Source organism: Numida meleagris, chromosome 9 (assembly GCF_002078875.1).
Source record: "Numida meleagris isolate 19003 breed g44 Domestic line chromosome 9, NumMel1.0, whole genome shotgun sequence".
NCBI lineage: Eukaryota > Metazoa > Chordata > Aves > Galliformes > Numididae > Numida > Numida meleagris.
This window is the reverse complement of record NC_034417.1, coordinates 2,697,815-2,719,065: the sequence shown is the minus strand read 5'-3', so window position 1 is coordinate 2,719,065 and position 21,251 is coordinate 2,697,815. Positions and strand designations below refer to the sequence as shown.

At 43.9% G+C, this 21,251-nt stretch overlaps 1 protein-coding gene across 5 annotated transcripts in view; it reads left to right on the top strand.

Annotated features, from left to right (window-relative positions):
• The window catches only part of TMEM266 (transmembrane protein 266), an 81,008-nt gene that overhangs the window by 1,904 nt on the left and 57,853 nt on the right, over positions 1-21,251 (top strand). For 2 of the 5 annotated variants that reach the window (XM_021406861.1, XM_021406857.1), the window contains exon 2: positions 20,699-20,925. The gene's annotated coding sequence lies outside the window, so the exon portion shown is untranslated. Of the gene's footprint in view, positions 1-23; positions 185-20,698; positions 20,926-21,251 lie in introns of those variants that run through there. The other 3 variants (XM_021406860.1, XM_021406859.1, XM_021406858.1) reach the window with 2 other exon arrangements.

Sequence of the window (21,251 nt, the reverse complement as noted above, 5' to 3'; positions counted from 1 at the left end):
CCCCCTCTTCCCGCCGCGCGCCGTTTCCAAGGCGACCCGGGAAGAAGGGTGGCTGAGCGCGAGCGCGCGCGCGGCGTTCCCCTCTGCTCTCTCCTCACGGTGCCGGTCACGCGCGAGGCGCGCGCCGGGCCCCCGCCGGAGCGGGGCTACGCGATGCGGTACGGCGCGGTGCGGCAGGCGGCAGGTACGTGCCGTACTCCGGCGCGACGCTGGGCACCCCGGGGCCGCCGCGGTGGGTCCGGCGGGGCGGGCCGGCCCTCTGCGGAGGGGCCGCGCGGGCGGGGAGCGCCTCCGCGGCGGAGAAAGTTTGGAGGCGGCGCCGCCCCCCGCCGGCTTCCCGCGGCGGGGCCGGGGGTGTCCCGGGGCGGTGCGGGGCGGGGGGGGGCACCGAGCCCCTGCGCTCCGTTGCGCTGCTCGGGCCGCGCGGGGCCCGGGACGGCTGAGCCGCTCCGCTGTTCGCGCACCGGTGCCGTCCTGCGGGTCGGAGCGTGCCCCGCTTCGTGCTCTGAGGCGGGGGGTTGCTTGCTGTTGTGTGAGCGTAATGCGCTCAATAGGCCGCTTTTGGTATGCGTACAGAGCAGCAGGCTGTGAGTTGTGGGGATCTGCCCTGTAGCAGGGGAGCGTGGCACGGAAATCTTGTGTGTGGAAAACAGTGACTGGACATGTGTGGGCTTTAAGTTTGTTGGTGAGTTTAGGAGAAGGGCTCGTTAGGTGTCTGCTGTAGGGTTTCTCGGTTTGTGCTTGACAGCAGACTGACCTATAAGTTCTGTATGAAGTAAGAGGAACACCTGAAACCGTTGTCACAGCTGTAAGAGATTGTGTATGGAAGGAGCGGCAGAAGCAACAACTCAGGATGCACACAGCTGCCTGCATGTAAGTGCAATCAGCAGAGAACTGCAGGGCAGCCTCACGGGTCCCAGCGTTGGCACCTGCTGTGCTGTGGGCTCCAGTCAGCAGCCGGTGTCTGGCGGTGTGGTTCCTGCGGGCTGGGATCTGCCCAAACCAAGGCGGGTAAGCAACCTGTACATCCTTCATGTGTTATAAAGCGTTATTACCTCAGCAGGGCTTATGAGGGGGTGCTGATACCCAGCGGTTCTCTGGTGGCTCCTGTGGGCAGGTCCACACAGGGTGCTTTTAAGGGGGTTGGTGGTAGTGTGGTGGAGTTCAGGAGCACCACAGGTGTTGGGCTGCGTGTGGCAAATCAGGGCTGTGCAACAAGGCTTTGTGGTTAATGCTCTGCAGCTGTTACCTTGTGGGGAAACAACTGTGACTTGATGCTGTGAACGAGGTCTGTGCTGTGAACAGAGAAGGGAAGGAGTGCCTCTCGCTTGCGGAGGGTGCTGGATAAAAAGCATATGTGTGCTGCTACCAACGTGCTGTGCTTCCTGAGCGCTGCTCAGAGAATGCTCACAGTCAGTGAAGCGGCACTGCGTGTGGGGAGCCCGTGTTCCTGATGCAATGTGTGTGCACGCTCGTTCCTGTGCGCTATGGAACAAAGCGGAGTTCCTGCAGCTCTATCTTGGTGCTGCTCGTTGAGGTGTGAAGTCACCTTCCCCTGTTGAGCATGTGGTGTGCTCTTTCTCAGAAGGTTGAGAAGAGGTTTAAGTTGAGGGGAAAAGTTGGATGCCGTAAGTGCGTTCTGCACAAGAGCAGACAATGAGAATGTCTCACAGGAGTGTGTATTGTTGGCTCTCAGTGCAGGCTGGGGACAGTGGGCAAGAGGAAGACCTTGACTCCAACCAGTTCACAAGAAGGTCAGCAAGAAAATCGAGACATGAGCTATGTATGCTTGCGGTGCAAGTGCCAACAAAAGCTGCTGCTCAGCTGAAGTGCTTCCAGACCGTGGCTGACTGCAAATGCAGAGCACGGTGTAACTGTTGTCCCTGTCACTGTGTTCCCAAAGGTCAGTTGGGTGTGAGTTCTGGAGGTGCTCTGTGGCAGGCACGAGCAGCTTTTTGCCTTGCCTCCACTTGCTCCAGGTGCTGCTGTGCGTTGCCCCAGGTTGGGTCCAGCTGGGGCTCCATAGCCGGGCTGGCCGGCAGCCTGCTGACAGCTCCATCTCCGGCAGGCTGCACGCTGCAGCTGCTGACTCTGCAGCAGTATTGCATCACAGGTTGCTGCTTCTGTCGTTCTGTGCTGGAAGTGAGATTTCAAGCGTGGTCAGGAACGTGGTTTCACTGTAATTAGTGTGATTTCCTCCAGACTGGGAGAAAATGGATTGCCCTATGACACCCTGGTAAGACTGAAGTTTATCTATGATTTATTATCAGTATTCATTAAGATTATTGTGTTACCTGACAATAGAACAGTAATTAACTGAATCACGTTACCTAGCAGAACACCAATCTGCATGCGCTCTCTGTACATGCAACAAATGTTGTGTTCTGTCCACGTAGTGCTCAACTCCACTGTTGGATAGTGGTGTTCCTTAACAGATAGTACTTCATCCTTATGAATGCTGCAGAACCACTGTTGTTGCAGGAGAGTGAGCTGGAGTCCTTCTTGCCTTGCATTATTGCCAAAGTGTCAACGCAGTGCTATTTGCAGAACTTTCATTGCTAGCTGATACATGGGAGGGAGGCCATGATTTTGTTCTCCTTCTCCTCTCCCTGCAGGTCCTAGCTGGATTCAGCACACTGTTAAAACTTGATGGCAAATGGTCCTAGTAGGTGTAATAATAAGAGGAGTAAGTCTGTGTTCTGTAGGGTTGGAAAACAGAGAGTGGGTTTTCTTGTGGTGGCGTTTTTTGTTTTTTTTTTTGACTTGAAGTTCAGAGCTGTCAATAGTTCTTGGACCAGCTTGGTTGTGGGAGGGACACTGTCATACTTAGTGAACTTCTCAAGTGGAGCACAATAAACTTCAGTTCATCACTGTGTGGAATAACTCGTCCTGTGACTTAGTTTGGCTCTGGAGGCTCCCAATGGTGAGCTTAAAGCTTTCCCCCACCCAACAAAGTCTTCAATGGTGCAATGGGGGCTAAGGCTGAGTGGGACAGCGGGCGGTTTTCTTCAGTCTGTCACGCTGCAGTCCACCTATTGACTGCAGTTGGGATTTGTCAAGGCCAGGGCTGTGTATTAGGGTTTAATTCCATATTTTGTTATGTAGTCACTGTTGACTACATATGGGCGATCCTGTCCAAGCCACTGATGTTGTGTGAGTAATAGAAGGCAGGCTCTTGTGAACCCAAGGCATGAAGGGAGTTTGAATCATACTTTTGCCAGTAACTAAGCAGTATAATATGCGTCTGCTTAGTTTTTTATTCAAAACCATGTTTTAAGCGTGAATTAAAACTACACTTTAAAACATTCAGATGCTTTGAGTGCTAAACCTAGGGACCTGTAAGTCAGAAAATGTCTGGCTGAGGGTGGCAGAAGCTTAGTTCTGTCTGTGTGAGCCATTCTGTGTGCTGAATGAGATGATGATTTGCAGGAAAATTAGTATGCAAACGTAACTGTTAACCTCCATTTGCATTAATCATCTTTTTAAGTCATATGCTGTTCTAAATATGATGCTTCCTCATTTTCCAGAGTTGAACTCTAAACCAAAATAACTGCCTTGCAAATTAGCTCCTGACATGGAACCTCTTTGTATTGTTTGTGTTTTTGAAAGAACATTATACAGAGGTATAACTTCTGTGGTTCACCTGAACAAGTCTTTAAGTGGGATCTGAGTCCTCAGCAGCAACCGTGATTCATGCAGTTGCTTCCTTGGGTAAGGCGATGCTACTTTGTGGGTGAGGTTGGTGGTGCTCTGTCCAGGGAGTTGAGAGGTGATGTCCGACCTGCTTCCCCTTCCCTCTGCTGCCTATTCTGCTATGTGTGTCTGCTTCAGCAGCCCTGCAGTGCTTTGTGGCCCCTTTTGCTCCCGCGCTGCCTGGCTGGGGTATGCATGGCATTCACGTCCAGTGGGTATTTTGAGGGGCTGCCAAATAATTAAGAAAATCAAGCAGTCATAGGAAAACAGTTCAGTTTTGCTTGAGTGGATTGCTGTGAGACAGCGTCTGGGCTGTTCAGGGAACTTCAAAGGCTGTCTGTAAGCTGGAGAAGTGTCAGGGCTTGTCAAAAAGTTGCGACTCTCACACTCACAGTGACTTAACAGTGTTAACGTGGCTGTTAGTGAAGCGTACCTACCAGCTTTTGCCACTATGATGATGAGAATTTATGTAGAAAAATAGAAAAATTCAAATTTCAAAGTCGGTGTGACTTGTGCTGCTGACTTGTTTTGGTATTTTGCTGTAAATGCTTCTATATTGCCTCTATCAGATTTGTTATAGGAAATGCACCACCTTGAAGGTGATGGTATGAATTTCCAACAGGCTGCCTGCATGTGATCTGTAGGGCTCCTGCCTGTGATAATGAGTGTTAACAAACACCCCGGATGTAAGCGTGAGGTGTGTGATGTCTCAGCAGTGTGCAGCCTGCAGCTTCTTGGTGTGTGAGAGCTGCCTGGGTTTTACAGCCCAAGTCTAAGAAATTGACACTTCTTGCCTGGAATGATAAAATTAGCTTTGAAACCAACGTTTGAAGAGCAAAGTGTGATAAGGGTCTCAGTTTGTATGCTAACTCATACAAAGGTCTTAAAGGCAACTTGGAAGATTTTTCTTGCATGTATCTACTTTTTCCTGTTATCAGCTGCCACTTCTAGCAATATGAATGCTCTTTTTTCTGTTTCTTTGATTTTTTTTTTTTTAAGGAGTCATTTCTGAGCAGAGAGCAGTAGCGTAATTCAATAGACGTTCTTAACTTTGGAGGCTGTTATTTTTGGGACTAGTTCAAAGGGCAGGTACTCCTTGGAGACATGATGTGGCTGGCTGGTTTCCTTTGACTGAAAGAGCAGTGCAGCACTTAAGTAGCATCCAAGGTTTACTTCAAAGCTTTTGACACGTTATCTCTGGGCAAGAAGAAATGCGGATGAGTCTGTGGAGGGGGCACAGCTGAACCTCTCGGCAGTGCATTGGGAAGAGCCGCTGCTTCTCTGGGGTTGACCCTACGCAGCGATGGCTTTGTTCCCTTAGCTAACACCCAGGGCCATGTGATGCAAGTTCTTTTCCCCGTGCTTGTATGAGGGCTCTTGTTAGGGACGCAGCACTGCTGGGTACGGTGTGGATGTGTACCTGCCTAGCAAGGACTGCTGGAGCTGATGCTGTTCCCCAGCTGCCCCACTCATTGCCCCCACTTCCTTCAGTTCTGATCCCAAGGTACAAATAATAGAAAATCATGCTTTTGGGAGGGAAGAGCGTGTGCATGAATTAATGGGTATGCTACAGAGGTATTTATTTCTGCACTCTCCTTTCCCTTTTTTTCTGACTCGCGTTTTCTCTCTTCTCGACCTTTTGGCAAAGGAGAGCATATGGCGATGTGCTGTCCATCTGGTTGCCACTTACTGTGAAGTCATGATGCAGGCAAACTTGGCCCCTTCTTCATTTCATAGGGAGGTAGAACTGCTAATAGAATGACAGCTGAGGTGTTTATTCTGAACTGTAAAAGGGAATTGAGTAAAAAGTGAATACAAAGGGCATTCTATGAACACGTTCAGTTTTTTTGTCTTAGATACTCGTGCTATGCTTGTATTTAAAGCAAAGGAGACTGGAACTTTGTTGTGCCCTGGGCTGTTCAAGTACAGATAAGACAAGTCCTTTCCCAGGGGATTTATAAGCAAAATACATTTTCATAAGAGCATTGTAAATGGGGATAGGTATGTTTTTAAAAAAAAAAAAAAAAACACAAAAAAAACCCTTGAATAGGTAGGTGATACTGTATCTGTGCCACTAAGAATTCTGCTGATGCTTCTCCAATGTAGCACAAGCTTGTAGCAGTCTTTCAAAACAGGTAACTAAATTCTTCAGTAGTTGCTTTTCTTTTTAAACGGTCAAGTGCAATGTTGGTAAGAATCTATGTTGATGTGGGGACTTGGGTGCTAGGATACATTCAGCTCCTCCTGTCTGTGGTCTGTATTAAGGGTTGCTGCTGGCAGAGCGTGCCTATGTACCTCTCTCTTATCACTGGAGTTCCGATTACTGACACTAAAGTCATAACCAAACTTTGTTCTTGTCATCTAAAGGAATACCACATATCAGCTAGGCTATGTTTATACTGTAAGCAGTTATTGAATGCAATTTATTTTATAAATGCAGTAGTTAATTTTTGTGTTGTCTGTCTCCAATCTGTAGTGTTTGTTTTTCCGCACTGCCACATGGAAAATCCTGTTGTGTTTTTTTTCCTTTAACTGGAAGAGGTGATTATAAAACCAGAAGGGAGGTGGGAGAGTCAGACGCTGTAATTTACCTGAAACAACCTCGCTTGTTGTTTAGATCAGGGATCCTCATTTCTGGTAGTTCCATGTGTATTTATTATGTAGGACGACGCTGCAGTGACCCTGCTGTGATGTGAAACTGCTCACAGGCTGCTAAGAATAGTTCAGGTTTTGGTGGGGGATTGTTGCTAGAGTTCACTGCATTCTTTAAGGTTTTTATTTAGTCTTGAACAGCAGAAGCTCAGACAAGTTTTTAACACAGCATTGGTAATTTTGGCTTTTGTTTTTCCCTACAAGTGTCACTTTTAAAAGCTGGAGATCGTTTTTTGAAAAACCTTTTGCCCTGTACCGTGAGATGCTAAAGACCTCCACTCTATGTTGTTCTCTCACTTCAAAAGGGGAAAGGGGAAAAAAGAAAAGGACATAACCCAGTGATTTGCTTTTGAAGCCCAAAAAAGAACTTCAGAGACCAGGTAGATTGTTATAGAGGTTGGGCTGTTTCAGTGCATCAGGCTGTAAAGTGAAGTCTTCTCCAGTCTATTACTTCAGTATTCAGGTTAAATCCATGATGGACGTTTATGAATGTTTCCAACAAACTTGGTTCCCTGCTACTGGTTTCTAATGTGAAAATGGAAGAAATCTGTCGGTAGCACGCTTCTTGTGGGAATGGAAAGGCTGGTGAGGCAGTTTGTCTGTGGAATTGGAAGTGAGGATCCGGTCACTGTAGCGATTCTCAAGGCTAGTATTAGGGAAGCAGTTTATGATACTTAAAAACACAATTTTCTTGCAGCTACTATTCTAACCCTAGGAAAAAATAATTGCTGTGCAGGTGAAATAACAGTTCCAGCAGAGCAGGAGGCGGTATCATTTATCCCGATGTGCTGCTTTTTGTCTCGTGCCCGGGTTCAGGTACTGCCAGAAAGCAAAGGAATTTTGATGAGTGAATGTGAAGACATTAGGAATTCTGGAGAGGCCTGGAGTGCTGGGCCAAGGGCTCTCCCTGAAACAGGAGGAATAGAAACTCAAGGACTCTTACAGTCCCTTGAATATTGAACTCTGTACCCTCCAGATTTAATTTTTGTGTGTGTGTGATTTCTGCTGCATCTTCTTGTGGTTAAATATTCTTCAGCAAGTTGCTTGTACTCCTCTGAAGTTTGGGAGCTGTGAAAAGAACGATCCTCCTCCTTCCTTTGGAGGCAGCGCATTGCACCCGAGTGGGATCACGGTGTCTGCTGTAAGCTTACGTGTGTGTGTTGTTTTGAAGGAAATCCAGGCTGTCTAAGATGTCTAAAATGATTGTACTCAAAGTTGCTGATAACCTGCCCATCTGTGAATATGAAAGAGCTAGATGCGCCATGAAGGGGCAAACAAAGCTAAGGGGTTATTCAACTGCTTTGCAGGCTGGGGAATGGGGTCAGTTCTCAGTGAGGAGATGAGCAGCATTGGCTAGTGCCTGGCTGATGTTTCCTGACTTATATGAAGCATAGCTGCTCATCTGCTGAGAAATGATCCACGTCGTCATCTGAAAAAGATTGAGTAGCTGTTTGATAGATGGCCTTTATGAAGAGCTTTCACAGAGTGAAGATGTGAAGTGAGCTTTGTTCTGAATTGTGCCTTGCAATGAAATTTAAGGTGTATAGGACAAATGTTCTGGGAAGTATAGGCTTGCACTGCTCCTTTTGTTGAGAGAGGGAGGACTTTGTGCTCTAGTGCCTCTAAGTTCTACAGGCTTTGAAAATCAGCTTGAAGTGTGTTTGCTTGTTATGTGTTAGCTGTGTGGGACAGGAGCTTTCTCTCCAGGTAATGTCTGGTGTAATGAAATCCTTATCTTGATTATGATGCTATTGTAACACAATACAGATTGCTTTATCATAGAATGAAGGTAGGAAAAGGGAAATCCAATGTTCAAAATCTTGAATTACATAATGGAGAATTTAGTTCTGGAGAAAAACAGGTAGTGGGGGTGGTATTTTCCTTCCCTGGGAGGACATCTAATCTAGGGGCTGCGCATCAGTTTTGTTTAAATGGTTTGACAGAGTGCTTAGCAAGCTGAGATAGGCTGCTTGGCTGCTTCACCAGGTCTGTAAAGCATGCTGCAGGAGCAGCATTTGGAGGAGAATAATGTAATGTGTCTGAAACCTTTAGTTATATGTTGTAGTCAGCTCTGTCTAGGTGAGAAGATGCTATGTTATCAATAACGTATTACAGACATTTCATAGTAACTTGGATATTCATTGAATAATTGGTCTTTGGTAAGCAGATACTGGCAGTGTTTGCATTCAAAGCTTAGGTTTGAAATAAATAAAAAGCATATTTTATATCATCTGATATCTAGCTGATGGTACAACTAAATAGATCAGAGTTGAGTAAAAGCTTTTACAGTGCAAAATATGGACTGTTTTACTATGTTTGTCACAGTTTCTTCTTTCTGTGTGGTATTAGCAGTTCTGAAAATGTTTCTTGGTTTATCAGATTTAATTTTGTATGTGTTTGCTTGCAGCAGTGCTTAGGATCATAGGGCCTGCTTAAACATACTGTATTAAACTAGCAACCACCACCCACCCTGAAGATTAAAACTGCTTAGAAACTTACCGAGCTGCTTGAGGGGAGAAGGGGAGGAAAACAAACAGTGAAGGAGAACAAGCTTCTGATTAAGGCATGCAAATAGGATTTTGGGAGAGAAACTGTCTTTCTCTGTCACACAGTACCTTATTTTCCTTACCTGTGGAAGAGCTACTACTTCTACCTTACAAATAATGTAAGTTTTTTTCAATTCTTCGAGGATTTTAAAGCAAAGTAGGAAATTGACTGCAATGGCAATAGCTGATAGATTTTTTGCATGTGTGTCATGTTGTGATCTAAAGTAAGATTGTAAGTTCTTCTCAGGGTTCCTGACTGGGTGTACTTATCTGCTCAACATCATCCCCGTATGCTTCAGTGGTCTTTCCCAGAAGGGCTGGGAGGCAAGTGGTGGTGGACAGACCCTTTTTGCTGAATATCATCCCGCTGAACAGTTGAGCATCTTCCCCCCCACACGCACACCCAAGCTGGAGCTTAAAGAAAAAGCAACGAAGTGACAAAATTATTGCCTGAAAAGATGACAGAAGTGATCAAACCTACTCAAAGTAGCGTGACTTTTATGGTATGAAGTCCAGTGTATTCAGTTAATTAGCTGCGTGTTCTTTATCTCACTGTTCAGCCAGCGAAGGATCAGTCTGCCTTGCAGTAGAGAATTTGTATTTTCAGTATGAACTATTTCCCTGTTTGAGCTGCGCTCAGCACTTCTTGCCTTCCCTAAGGAGATGGCAGTGATTGTAGCATTTATCATACATAAAGGAATCTCTTTCTGTATGTAGCTGCCAGAAGTTATGTGAAAAACGGGGACAAAGAAGGCAGTGTCCACGATCTCGGTAACCCTTCAGCCAGCACCACTGGTAGTAAACCAAGGAAATCTTCCTGAATTCTCACCTGGACCCTATGCTCAACAACAGCAATAGCAGAGTTGAACAGATTTAGCAGCATGTCTCCAAAGGAATCCACTTGCAAAATCTTGTCTGAAATACAGGTCTAGTGGTCTGCATGTGAAGCTCTTGACCTGTACTGTGAAAATCTGAACCTCTTTGTTGAAACAACTTCTTGTTCTCTCCAAAAACCAGTTAAACAGGTAAAATGCTGTTGCTTGCATTAAAAATGGTTATTTGAAAACATCATGGAGTGGACAAGCATTTGAGAGGTTGGTGTTCAAGGGAAAATCCTGAAGCAGTGTTAGCAAGTGCGGGGTTGGTCTGGATTACTTAGAATTGAAGATGAGGACAGAATGTAGTGCGTGTTCAGCTACTCTCAAGCAACCCCGTGACTGGAGCCAAGGGCAAATATTGTCCTTCTTAGGGGAAAGAAATGGAGCAGACTGAAGTAGCAGAGCAAAGGAAAACACTGGAAATTTGAACTTGGCTTTAGTTCTCTGTGCTTTGTAACTTGTAGAGAAGATGACAGATCAGTGATTCTTCTGAGTTGGCAAAATTCACTGCGTTCTGAGAAATGCCACAGAAGAGCCTCAGAGGCTTCTCTGGGGATGCTTACAAATTTGTGCTCGTGATAAGTATGTGTCTTTGCAAGAAAAGGAGAAGGAAAGGACTTTCTTGTCGAGATCAAAATAAATGATTTATGTAGGTTGCTCTGAAGGTAATGCCTCCTATTTATTTCCATGGAAACTACAACAGCTGCAAAGAACACAATAACACTGTTTTATAGAGCAAATTCTCAACTACAAAACATTTTTTCAACATAGTCATTACTGTTAGCTGTGCACTTTTGGCAGCAATGAAAAAGAGCCTGCACACAGTGCTTGTAGACACATGCACAGTGGAGGTGACCCACTGTTGGCACTGCTGAAGTGCACCACGCATTGCCTCACTGTGCTCACATCCACTGTTTGGTTTCCATAAATGTTCCCAAGTGCTGCTGAATGTCAGTGGGTGCCATTTTTTCCTGATGGAGGAATTCATTTCCACACGCTTGCTCCATCTGCACTTCCGTGTCAGGCGCTGTTTTGTCAGAGTGCCCCTCTGCTGCCACCTGTCCCGCAGCAGCAAAAATGAAACGGGATTTTGGTGGGAAGCTTCAATCTCTACTGCCACACCACCAACATTTGCCTCTGACACCATGGGGCAGCAGAATAAAATAGGAGGCATTACTTCTGGAGCAGCCGTTCTCTCATCCCTGAAGGATTTGAACTGGAACTCTTGTGGTCTTTGTGGTGCAACCAGTGAGGGTGGTATGCAGGAGCAGCTGCTGGACCTGAGTGCTGCACCCAGGTGCTTTCCTTCTCACCTACCTTGGTCTTTGCCAATGGCATTCAAGTTGCCACTTGTTAATGTAATGCCTAATTGAAAGGAGGGATGGAGATGCGGTTATGTGCCTAACGAGTGCGTGTGTGTCCCCAGCATAAGGGAGATGACAGCGTTATATCCAAGATCGGTGCTAGTGTCTTGTGTTTATTTTACTGCATAGAGAAATACATGTTTAAACCAGTTCCTGCATTTTCCCCAAGGTATAGTTTTGCATTTTTATCATCATTTATAACTGAAGTGTTGGAAGAAAGCTTTCAGACATGAATATATAATAAATTAGATCTAGTAACAGTTTGCCTTCGCAGTCCATTTGCCTAGAAAATCCTGCAGGGTGTTTTCTTTCTATAAGCAAGTAAGACCTCTTGCTCTTCCCCAGTTTTACACAAGTTTTAATGCTATATCTACTGAAAAAATGCATGAGACAGGTTAGAGAAATTGTTTGCTATCTGAAAGTTTTGTTGCTATCTAGAATGTATGCCTGCCTGTATGTGAGTCCCAGCGCTGTGGTTGTCATGCTTTTGGAGCTTTTGTTAAGGTCAATTTGCTGCAGTGGTGCAGGTTGATTTGTGCTTGATATCAAATTGTCTCTGGAACAACTTCCAATCCCACCAATTAGTTGTGACATTTTTATGTGAACTGTAACAAAAGAAAATATTTAAGGGGGAGTATTTCCAATTGCAAGCATACTTCTCATCTTTTGAACACACTGCAGTAGCAGAAGGAATAGAAGTCAGCACATTGCGACTGGTCATCTCCATCAGTTTTCCACACAGAACAGTTTGAGAACATCTGGGCTGCAAAGCACACCTCGTGAACTCCCATTGATTGGTTCCTTGGGCTGCCAGCCATCAAGTGTATTTTTAGGTACTTACAGCAAATCTTATTGCCTGCTAAAGAATGCCAAATCCGTAGTCCTAGTCAGCTGCTGTTTTTCTGTAGGGAAATTATTGGGGGGAGGGATTCTGGTTTACGTGGTTACTTTGCTGCAGTGCTGCAGACTGCCATTGTGCAGCGATACCTGAGTTAGCCTTCAACTCGCCAGCTGGTGACGGGTATCAAAGTCCGGCTGCAGCAGTGCCAGCTCAGCGTGACCTGCTCTAGTTTCTCTCTAATCCTAAGAGGAAAACTGTTGGCCTGGACGCAGTAAGATGGTCCTTTTCCTTCAGTAAAACCATCTCCACTGAAAGCAGAGGGGAGGGGGGGAAACATGGTTAGTCTGGGGAAGAGGAGACTGAGGGGAGACCTCATTGCTCTCTTCAAATACCTGAAAGGTGACTGCAGTGAGAGCGGGGTTGGTCCCTTCTCACTGGTGACAGGTGACAGGACAAGGGGAAATGGCCTCAAGTTGCACCAGGGGAGGTTTAGGTTGGAGATCAGGAAAAACTTCTTTACAGAAAGGGTTGTTAAGCACTGGAACAGGCTCCCCAGGGAGGTGGTTGAGTCACCATCCCTGAATGTGTTTAAAATCCATTTGGATGTGGTGTTTAGGGACATGATTTAGTGGTGGATTGTTAGGGTAGTATGGTTAGGTTGTAGTTGGACTTGATGATCTTGAAGGTCTTTTCCAACCTGAGCAATTCTATAATTCTATGTAGGGCGTTTTTTTTTTTCCCATTCTTATGGCTTAAGCTTTATCATTCCGTTTTTTCAGGAACAAAGGGATGCATAGTAATGTAAAGTGAATAGGCTCACTCCTTATCTGGGTAAAAGCTTGATGCGTACTACAATTGCATATCGCTATAGCAAAGGCACTTCTTCAGACTTTTGAAATGTGGCCTGCACTTTTTCAAAGGAGAAATTAGTTCTGCCCTATGTGTGCTGTCTGCCATCTGCAGCAGTACGTGAGTTAGTGGTAAAAGTGCTTCACAAGAGCGCAACTACCTGAGCAGGTGTAAACTCCTCATCTTAGTCCTGTAGGTGTCAAAGTGCTCTGCTCACAGATGAGGGTGCACGGTGTTTCTGGCTGCTTGTACTTGGCAGATGCATCTTCCAGCCCTTTGGGTGCTGCCTGTCACTTCTCTCTGAAGCTCTTTACATTTAGTTTGGCCACCTGTCTGTTTTGTGCTTGATAGGAGTTTCTGTATTACCACAGCTGTTAATGATGGGTAGTGTGCATTTAAAAAAAAAAAAAAAAAAAGACTTGTTAACAGAATGTTTTTCAAAAATGTATTTACCATTTTTGATTTGAGACCAATTTTCCTGTCCTGGAGCATATGGTATTTCTTGTGCTGCCAGTACTTCAGCTTTTCCCAAAAGCTCCCATCTTCAGCATCACCAGGTATCCCAGGCCCTTTAACCCAAGCTGTGTTTGTAAGCCTTTGAGCATGTATGTATTCAAAAGTGATCTTATTACTGCAGGTATTGTCTCCAATTAGATTAAGTCCTTTGGAATAGAGCTTATATCACTTGAAAAAACTCACCTTATGAAGTACCTGATGTGTTTCTAAGTAGCATATGAATAATAAAAACATGGGCTAATTTTTCTTGCCCTCACAACCTGTTCACTGCTAGGATTCTATAATCAATAGTTCTGATCCTCATCTTGGTATTTCTCCCCTCCTCATCCTGCAGAGGGTGCCTCAGACAGCTCTCACTGACAGCAGATGCTTGATACCACCTGAAAACTTACTGTCCTGTGTTTTTGCAGATGTTGTAAACTCTCAACAGGTCATAAGCTGTCAGTTGTTAACAGTATATTGAGTGAGAGCCATAATGAAGCTAGTTTTATTCATTTTAAAATGTTATTATTAGAGGCATGAAGAGTAAAACAAGCCCAAGAGACTGCCTCTTTAAGCTCCTGACTGTTCTTTGCAGCAAGCAGTTTCATTTCTAGTACTTGTTGTACAGGGTCAAGTGCAGTAAATCTCTGACCTGAGGCCAGTATAATCTTAATTCCTTCCTCCAACAAAACAAGAGTATTGATTTTGCAGTACTTCATACTGCTAATTCACGTAAGACTTGAAAACAAAAATACATACGTATAATCTCCAAAAATAAAAGTACTAGCAACCCACACTGATAATACTGGGGGTTTTGCTGTCTGTTGGGAAGTGGCATCTTGCACTGATTAAGTACCAGACAAAAAGTAAGGAAGATGAATTCTAATCTCTCTGGCACCAATTTGCTATGTGGTCTTGGGCGTGGAATTGAATTGGGGAGTATGCTTTCATTACAGATTACTTGGGTTGTGTGGAAAGTGTGACTGTGCCTGTGTCTGGAGATTGATAACTTATTTAGCAAGTAGTAATTGCCTTGAGAGATTAGTGTGGTACTGATGTTAAAATAATTTCTAAGAATACCTCTTAGAAATGTTAATGGTTCTCTCCTGGTGAAGTTGTTCTTCATTTTTTTCTTTTTTTAAATTTTAATGAAGCTTAGTTGATGAATCTTAACACAAGTCTATTAGCAGCTGTAACAGATGTCATTCAGCTCCAAGCAGAAGGCCAGTGTGTTAGATTTAAGAGCAAGGATAGGTTTTATTTTAACTTAGCATTCGTTCGGTGTTTGAGAGTTTGCATTGCAGTGTGGATCCGTTGCATAACCACTGCTTGAAAGCATCCTTTTATCTGATCAGTGTATTACATAGAACCTCTTTATTGGATATGGGTCATGAGACTTGACGTACTAAATCAGATGGTGCTAAAATAGAGCTGTGGAGGGTGGCAGGAGGGCTGCTGCGTTGAGTCACATAGTTGTGGCCAAAGCTCTTCTGCCCGTGTGGTGCTGTCAGAAGCAGGCTGCCCTTAACTTGCTCTGGCAGATGTTTGGGAACCACAGCCTAGTATGCTGAAGAGGGGGAGAGGATTTTCCCGTGGACCAGTGTGGTTGGGTTGTGGCCTGTTTTCTTTCTGGTATTCAGTTTCAATGAAAATGGTGAGCAAATGAGCCTTTTCAAATATGTCTGCTATTCTTATTCCTTGAACTGAATGCCAGGGTAGCAGTCTGTTACACAAACTTGCCAGTTGTACCACATTGTCTCCAGCAGATTGTCATGTGTGAGGTAAGTGCTCACCCAAAACTATTGTGTTTATTACTCCTGTTGAATATACAGGAAAAAGCAACTACGCTCTGATTCAGAGTTAGTGGCAGTAAATAAGAATAACTTTTCCCAGCCAGCACATCCCCACAACTTTCTTTATTCATTGAGAGTGATTTGAAGATATTGAAGAGTGGCCTAGGAATTAGCATACATGACTTATAGCTGAAAACATGTGAAGTCTTTTATATGCTTTTTGCATGTGATGTCGCCATCCAGATCTCAATTAAAAGTGAGGGGGAAAGGTGCAGGTCTGGTTAGTAAATCTGGAAAATGCTGGCCATTTAATGTGTGTGTTGTGAGGGCTGCTTACTCCAGATCATAGGTCTGGGAGGGTTGAGCCTCCTTACAGCTTGGGCTGAGTCCCTCACCATGTCTGTGGCAGGAGCTTGGCTTATTGTAGGTAGTAAGTGCAATCCATTGCCTGCCGAGGGACCCAGGGTTGTATGGTTAAATGCATTAACTGTATATCAGAATAATTGTTCCTTACGCTGTACATTATAAGGCAGTCCAGTCCTGTGTTTTAGGCTTGGTGTGGTCAGCAAAGACTTTTCCTGGCCATGAACAGTACAACTGGTGTGACCGTGTGCACTGTGTGAAATAACTCACTTTCTTTTGATGTATCAGGCAGGACATGAAATTAAGATTGCAATCAGCAGACTGATCCAACAGAGTGAGGTTCATCCTGAAGGCATCAGTGGGATGAAATACAACAGCTATTTGTGATGAGAACAACTGGGCTATTCATTGCCCAAAGCCAAACTACAAGGCATAACTTTGTGTTTGGGAGGAGAGTAATGTATTTCACACAAGTGGACTGGTTGTTATACAGTTGCTTTCAAGATACACAGTGAAGCCATAAAGTCATATAAACTTGTAACGTTTTGTCTGGCAGGATGCTCATAATACGTACCAGGAATGGCAGAGCCTAGATATTCCTCAGATATATTTGTACTATAGTTAGCTCTTACAGTGAAGTCTTTACTTCTAGATGCTGATTATAGCTTGTCTGATAATGTGACCATGTTTAGTACCCGTCTACTGTCTGGCTAAGTTCATTTGGACTGCAGGTCTCTGGTTAGTGACTCTTTTCTGCAGTTAAGGGAGTCAGGAAAAAAAGAAGTGGAAATGAAATCCAAGAGTTTGATTACAGGCAGGTACAAACAAACCAAAAATCTTTGAGACTGAACGGGTCCTCAGTTTGCTTCTGCTAGTAATATATCTGTGTTCATGGGACTTGTCTAGGTTAGTGTGTAACCCGAACACTTGAAATTCTGAAATGGAGTTGTGACACACAAATATAAAGCTGACTCTGTTTTCTGGGTTTGTGATTCTTAATAGTATTTTAATATTTAATCTAAGGGAGATTTTACCTTTTTTCCTTTTGAGAACTGTGATTTGTGGCCCAAAATACTTTGAGTGCTGGGGATGAATGGGCATGGAAGGAGATGCGGAGGTGTGCCAGAATGTCTTTGTCATGCAGTTTGTCCAAATTATCTTCTACCCATGAGTTAGCTGAGCCCAGAGCCACTTAGTTCCTCAGACTGGAAAAAATCAGATGTCTTCAGTCCATTGGAGCTGTTGTTTCCAGGCTCATTCCCATCAACATGTGCAGTGGCACATGGAAAGCTCAGTATTAGCTTTTGTTAACTGTGAGCCCAGAAGCAGTATCAACACAGCATCGGGTCTGAGCTGTTTACATTGTGCTGGAGTGTAAGGAGACCATCTCACTAGGAGTCACCTCTGGTCTGAGAGGTGTTGTTTTGTATGTGTGGATATGTCCTCACCTGTTTCTCAAATGGAAGTATCTCCAGCAGTGGGAGACATAAGTAGAGCAGGAAGTGTTGAGGTGTGTGGTGAAATGGTGTAAGCTGGCAGCCTTGTGCCTAATGCTTGTATCTGAGACACCAGGTGTTCTTTTGTGGTTTCCCTTCTTATTAAGCAGGCTAGATGAATTTGTAAATGCACCCTTTGAAGATGTGATTGGTCTTTACTTCAGTGTCTGGACTCAAGAGCCCTATGGTATGGTTTTGTTGTTTTGGGTTTTTTTCTGCTTAAACCACCTAGGGAAGCTGTAGAGAACAACAAGGGAGAAATAAACAATTTATTATAGCTAGATGGGGACAGTGTGTAGCATGGAGTAAGTGCAGTCCTGGAGAGTTAATGCAGAGTAAGAGGCCAAACAAGTACTCTCTTTACTAGATGAATGCGTGCCCTATATTAGGGAGCTAACTTTCTGTTTGAGTAGCCTTGATAGTTGCACAGTTCTTCCAGAACTTTGAGATACAACTACTTGCATTATTTGCCATGAGCTGTTAAAACTAAGCAGGTGAATGGCTGCTAGTTTGGAAAAGAAGCTTTCCATCCCGGTGTCTTCAGATTTACGTACATTGTGGATTGCCCAAGTAGTTGCTGGGCTTTGTGCTTTTGCTGTGAGGTGTTGGTAATGTATGGGAACAACTGAATACAACCACTTCAACAGTACCATATGCATGCACATGGGAATAAGGACCTGGAGGAGCTGTCAGGGCAACATGGGCATGTGTTGAAAGAATGTTCAAACCAGAATGTTGGCATGTCACAGACCTCTGCTACGTGGTTCCCTCCCACTCTCTCCAGTTTTTTGGAGAAGAGGTGATAGAGGAAAGGAGTGCAGGTGGAACGCCTGCTTTGCCATCCTAAACAGAGCAGAACCTCCTGTTTGTCTGGAAGTAGCATGTTCTGCACATCTACAAGTGCCTTGCGAGAGGCTGGGCTGGACTATCTTGGCAGTTTGTATTTGTTTAGTCTTCCTCTAAAGGATTTTAATGCCTCCTGAGGTCCGAGTTTGCAGTACTGAAAGCTCAGGATTCAAACAGCACTCATAATGTTTTGTGGGGGGATTATGATTATGCAAAAGATCATTTTTCTCTTTTTTTTATGGCCTGTCTAAACTTCTCTAGGAAATACGAACTCCACTTGCAAACAGCGAGACTGTTTTTAGTTACAGGATTACATGCTTCCTACTCCACTCCTAGCATTCTGCTTAATTTCAGCATACAGGGTGATCCCATGAGGGGATAGAATTACAGCTGCATGAGCAAGTTCAAATCTGACATTTCCTAATTTCTGGATGTCTGATTTTCCCAATCGTAAATACTAAATGTACGTAAAAGCTTGACTGTAGATCATTGGCAAAGATTCAAAATTCAGTGTCCCTTTTTCCTTTGAAATGAAAAGCTCTATCTCTTGTACCTCTCTCTTCTTTTGGATGCTGTATGGGAATATTAAAGCTACGGCTGGAACTGGGATTCTGTGATGTTAAAATAAGTATCTAATGTACTTGATTTGTGGAAGAAGTTAACTCGCTTTTGGTTTTGTAATGTTCTGCGTTCGTAATCTTTTCGTAAATCTCATTCAGTTATTTTTGGAAAATAAAGTTAGTATTATGTACCTACCTAATAGAGCCATATAAACAAATACTTTCTGAAAATGTTGACTGACTGAAAGTGGATTTGGGGGAGGGTCCGTTTAATCAATCGTGTATCTTCTGTGTCAGTGAACCTCTTTTGTTCAACCTGTAGCGAAGCAAGGGGGTGTTGCTACCTTTCCTGAAGGAGCTTTCTGGGGTTTCCCCTTCAGAAAGAAGAGCAAGCTGCTGGATTTCTGAAGGAAACAATTTTGACATGTATGACCAATCATCTTCAGGGCAATATCAGCGGTGTTAATTAAAAAAAAAAAAAAAAGCTAGTCTGGGATTCACAAGAGCTAAATATAGATTCACATGTCCCTTTTCTCTTTGAAAGCTCCTAAGGGTAATTTCTCATTAAGTGTTTTCCTTAGTCTTATTTCAAGTTATTCCATCCTTCTGAATAGCTGTGAATTGTGTGAGATTGTCCAGTAGGAACTTCAAGAGCCGTAATTTCCATTCAGACATTAGACTGCATAAGACTTAATTAAGAATATGATTTATACTGTACAAATGAAACAGTTCAATTTCCTGATATGTACTAGACACAATAAAAAGCTTCAACATGACAAAAAGCAATTAAAACCAGGACCTCTTTTCATTTCCCTCCCCCTAAATCTGTGAAGCGTTTTCAGTTTGGGTGCTTGCTCCGGTTTAATATCACCAATGGCAAGGCCTTGGCACATTATTTTAGGTATAAGTCTTTCTGATTTAAGCTGACTTAAGTATTTCTCTGCAGTGCCATTTGTTCCCATGGCTGTGGCCATGTGTGCTGCCCTAACCCCCTGGTGCTGACACAACTGTTTTTGGAGCTGTGCTGTTCCCTGCATCAGAGAAGCACTTTTATATTTAAAGGGAAATCTACCGTTGTTCCATGCCGTATAATTTTACCGATTGTAAATTTACACAGTAATGTGTAGTGGTCCATTTACAAGTGTGTGGCTGGGAGGAGCTTACAGCATCTTGATAATACTCCTTGGAGAATGTGAGCAAATGCAACAAGTAACTCTGAACACCATGGTCTTGACTTCAACTCAGTTGAAGAGGGTACAATACAAGTTAGAAGGGACTTTTGTGCAAAAAGCTGAAATTAGACATCTTCCTTCTTCCCTGCGGTCAACCTTTTTTCATTTTTTGCTTCAGGCTTTTTTTTTTTGCCCCACTGTGGCATATATTTTTGGGGACTGTTGACACCAGTGCTAAAAATCATGATTTTCATGCAGATGTGGAGTACAGATTTCTTTTGAAGTTCCTCTTGGGTGGTGGTCTTGTTATTTTTCATAAAAGCTTAGAGAATGCGTGTGTGTATATATATGCACAGAGCGTATACCATCATGCACTTGCTCTGATTTTATGTAAAATCCCAAATTGTTTTATACTTTGCATTGCTTCAGGTGAACTCTGTGTATTAACAAGCTACGGCTACGCTGTGGTGACTGGCAGTGAAAGGTTGATCTAAACGTTAACACATTAACCGCAAGGGGATGTGTGTTGGACGCAGGCAGCATCATCAACCTTTGCTCAAGTGCTATAGAGCATGGCACTGCCTTATAACCTGTGTGCTACTGACCATAACCCATGAAGTGTGAAAGAATTGCATGCCTATGCACCCACAAATGAGAGAGTAGAAGAAATAATTAAGCAAAAGGTACGTCACAAAAGTGTTGAGGACACAGCTGTGTGTAATATCTGCGCAGGGAACAGGAAGGCGGAAGGGCTGGGGAGGCAAACAAAGCATTTTTAAGCATTTCAAAGGTCTTGCCTCAAAAAGAGCTCAGCGAATTGTGTGTGGCTTCACTTACTGCAGAAGTGTGAAGAGCTGAATCAGCTTTGCTGAGATTTGAACTGTGAATCCACACATTTTAAGTCAGGCAATGAATCTACAAACTCAACTGCACAAAAACCAGGTACAGTAATATACTTCCTATCAGATGATGATGTTCTCTTGGCACACCTGACCAGCATCCCAGCCATTTAGTTCAGTGACTATTTCTGGGTTTTACAACACTTCAGAACTTGCACAAGAAACCTTCTGGGGGTGATTCTTTCATTTCTGCTCTATCTCCTCTTAAAGTGAATTGTTTAACTTGAGGAACTTCTCTCTTTCCACAGCCATCTCACCTTGAAAATACTTATGCCACAGAACAAATGGAACTGCTGAATTCTCTCAAAATGGGCATTGCTCATAGCTGTGTAGGAGCTCAGCATGAACCATGTGCTGCCTTGGCCTCAGTTCCAAGGAGTTAAAATAAAAACAAAAAATACAAACAACTGAAAAACAAAGATGAAACGCAAAACCCGTCCTGAAACTGCCAACTAATCCCTCCAATGAGATCAAGGTATTTCTATCTGCTAAGCCTTGAGGGGGCTAGGTGCAGAAAGGGCAGCATGGAAAAATTTCTGCTCTTGGATGGGGGATGCTATACCCAAAGGGTGCCTGCATTCTATTCACATCATTGCCCTTTGTCTATAATATGTCTTGTAGGAATGCAAGTGAGATTAAATATAGGGAAATGAATTATCTTCTCTGTTCATTGCTGCCTTTAAACACCACTAAGTTGCACAAAAATTTCTTGTGGAGCTTGGAGATGCTTTATACTCCTATAGAAATTGGCATTAAGGAAGGTAGCAAATAGATGGGATGGAGTTGTTAGAAAGATAGATG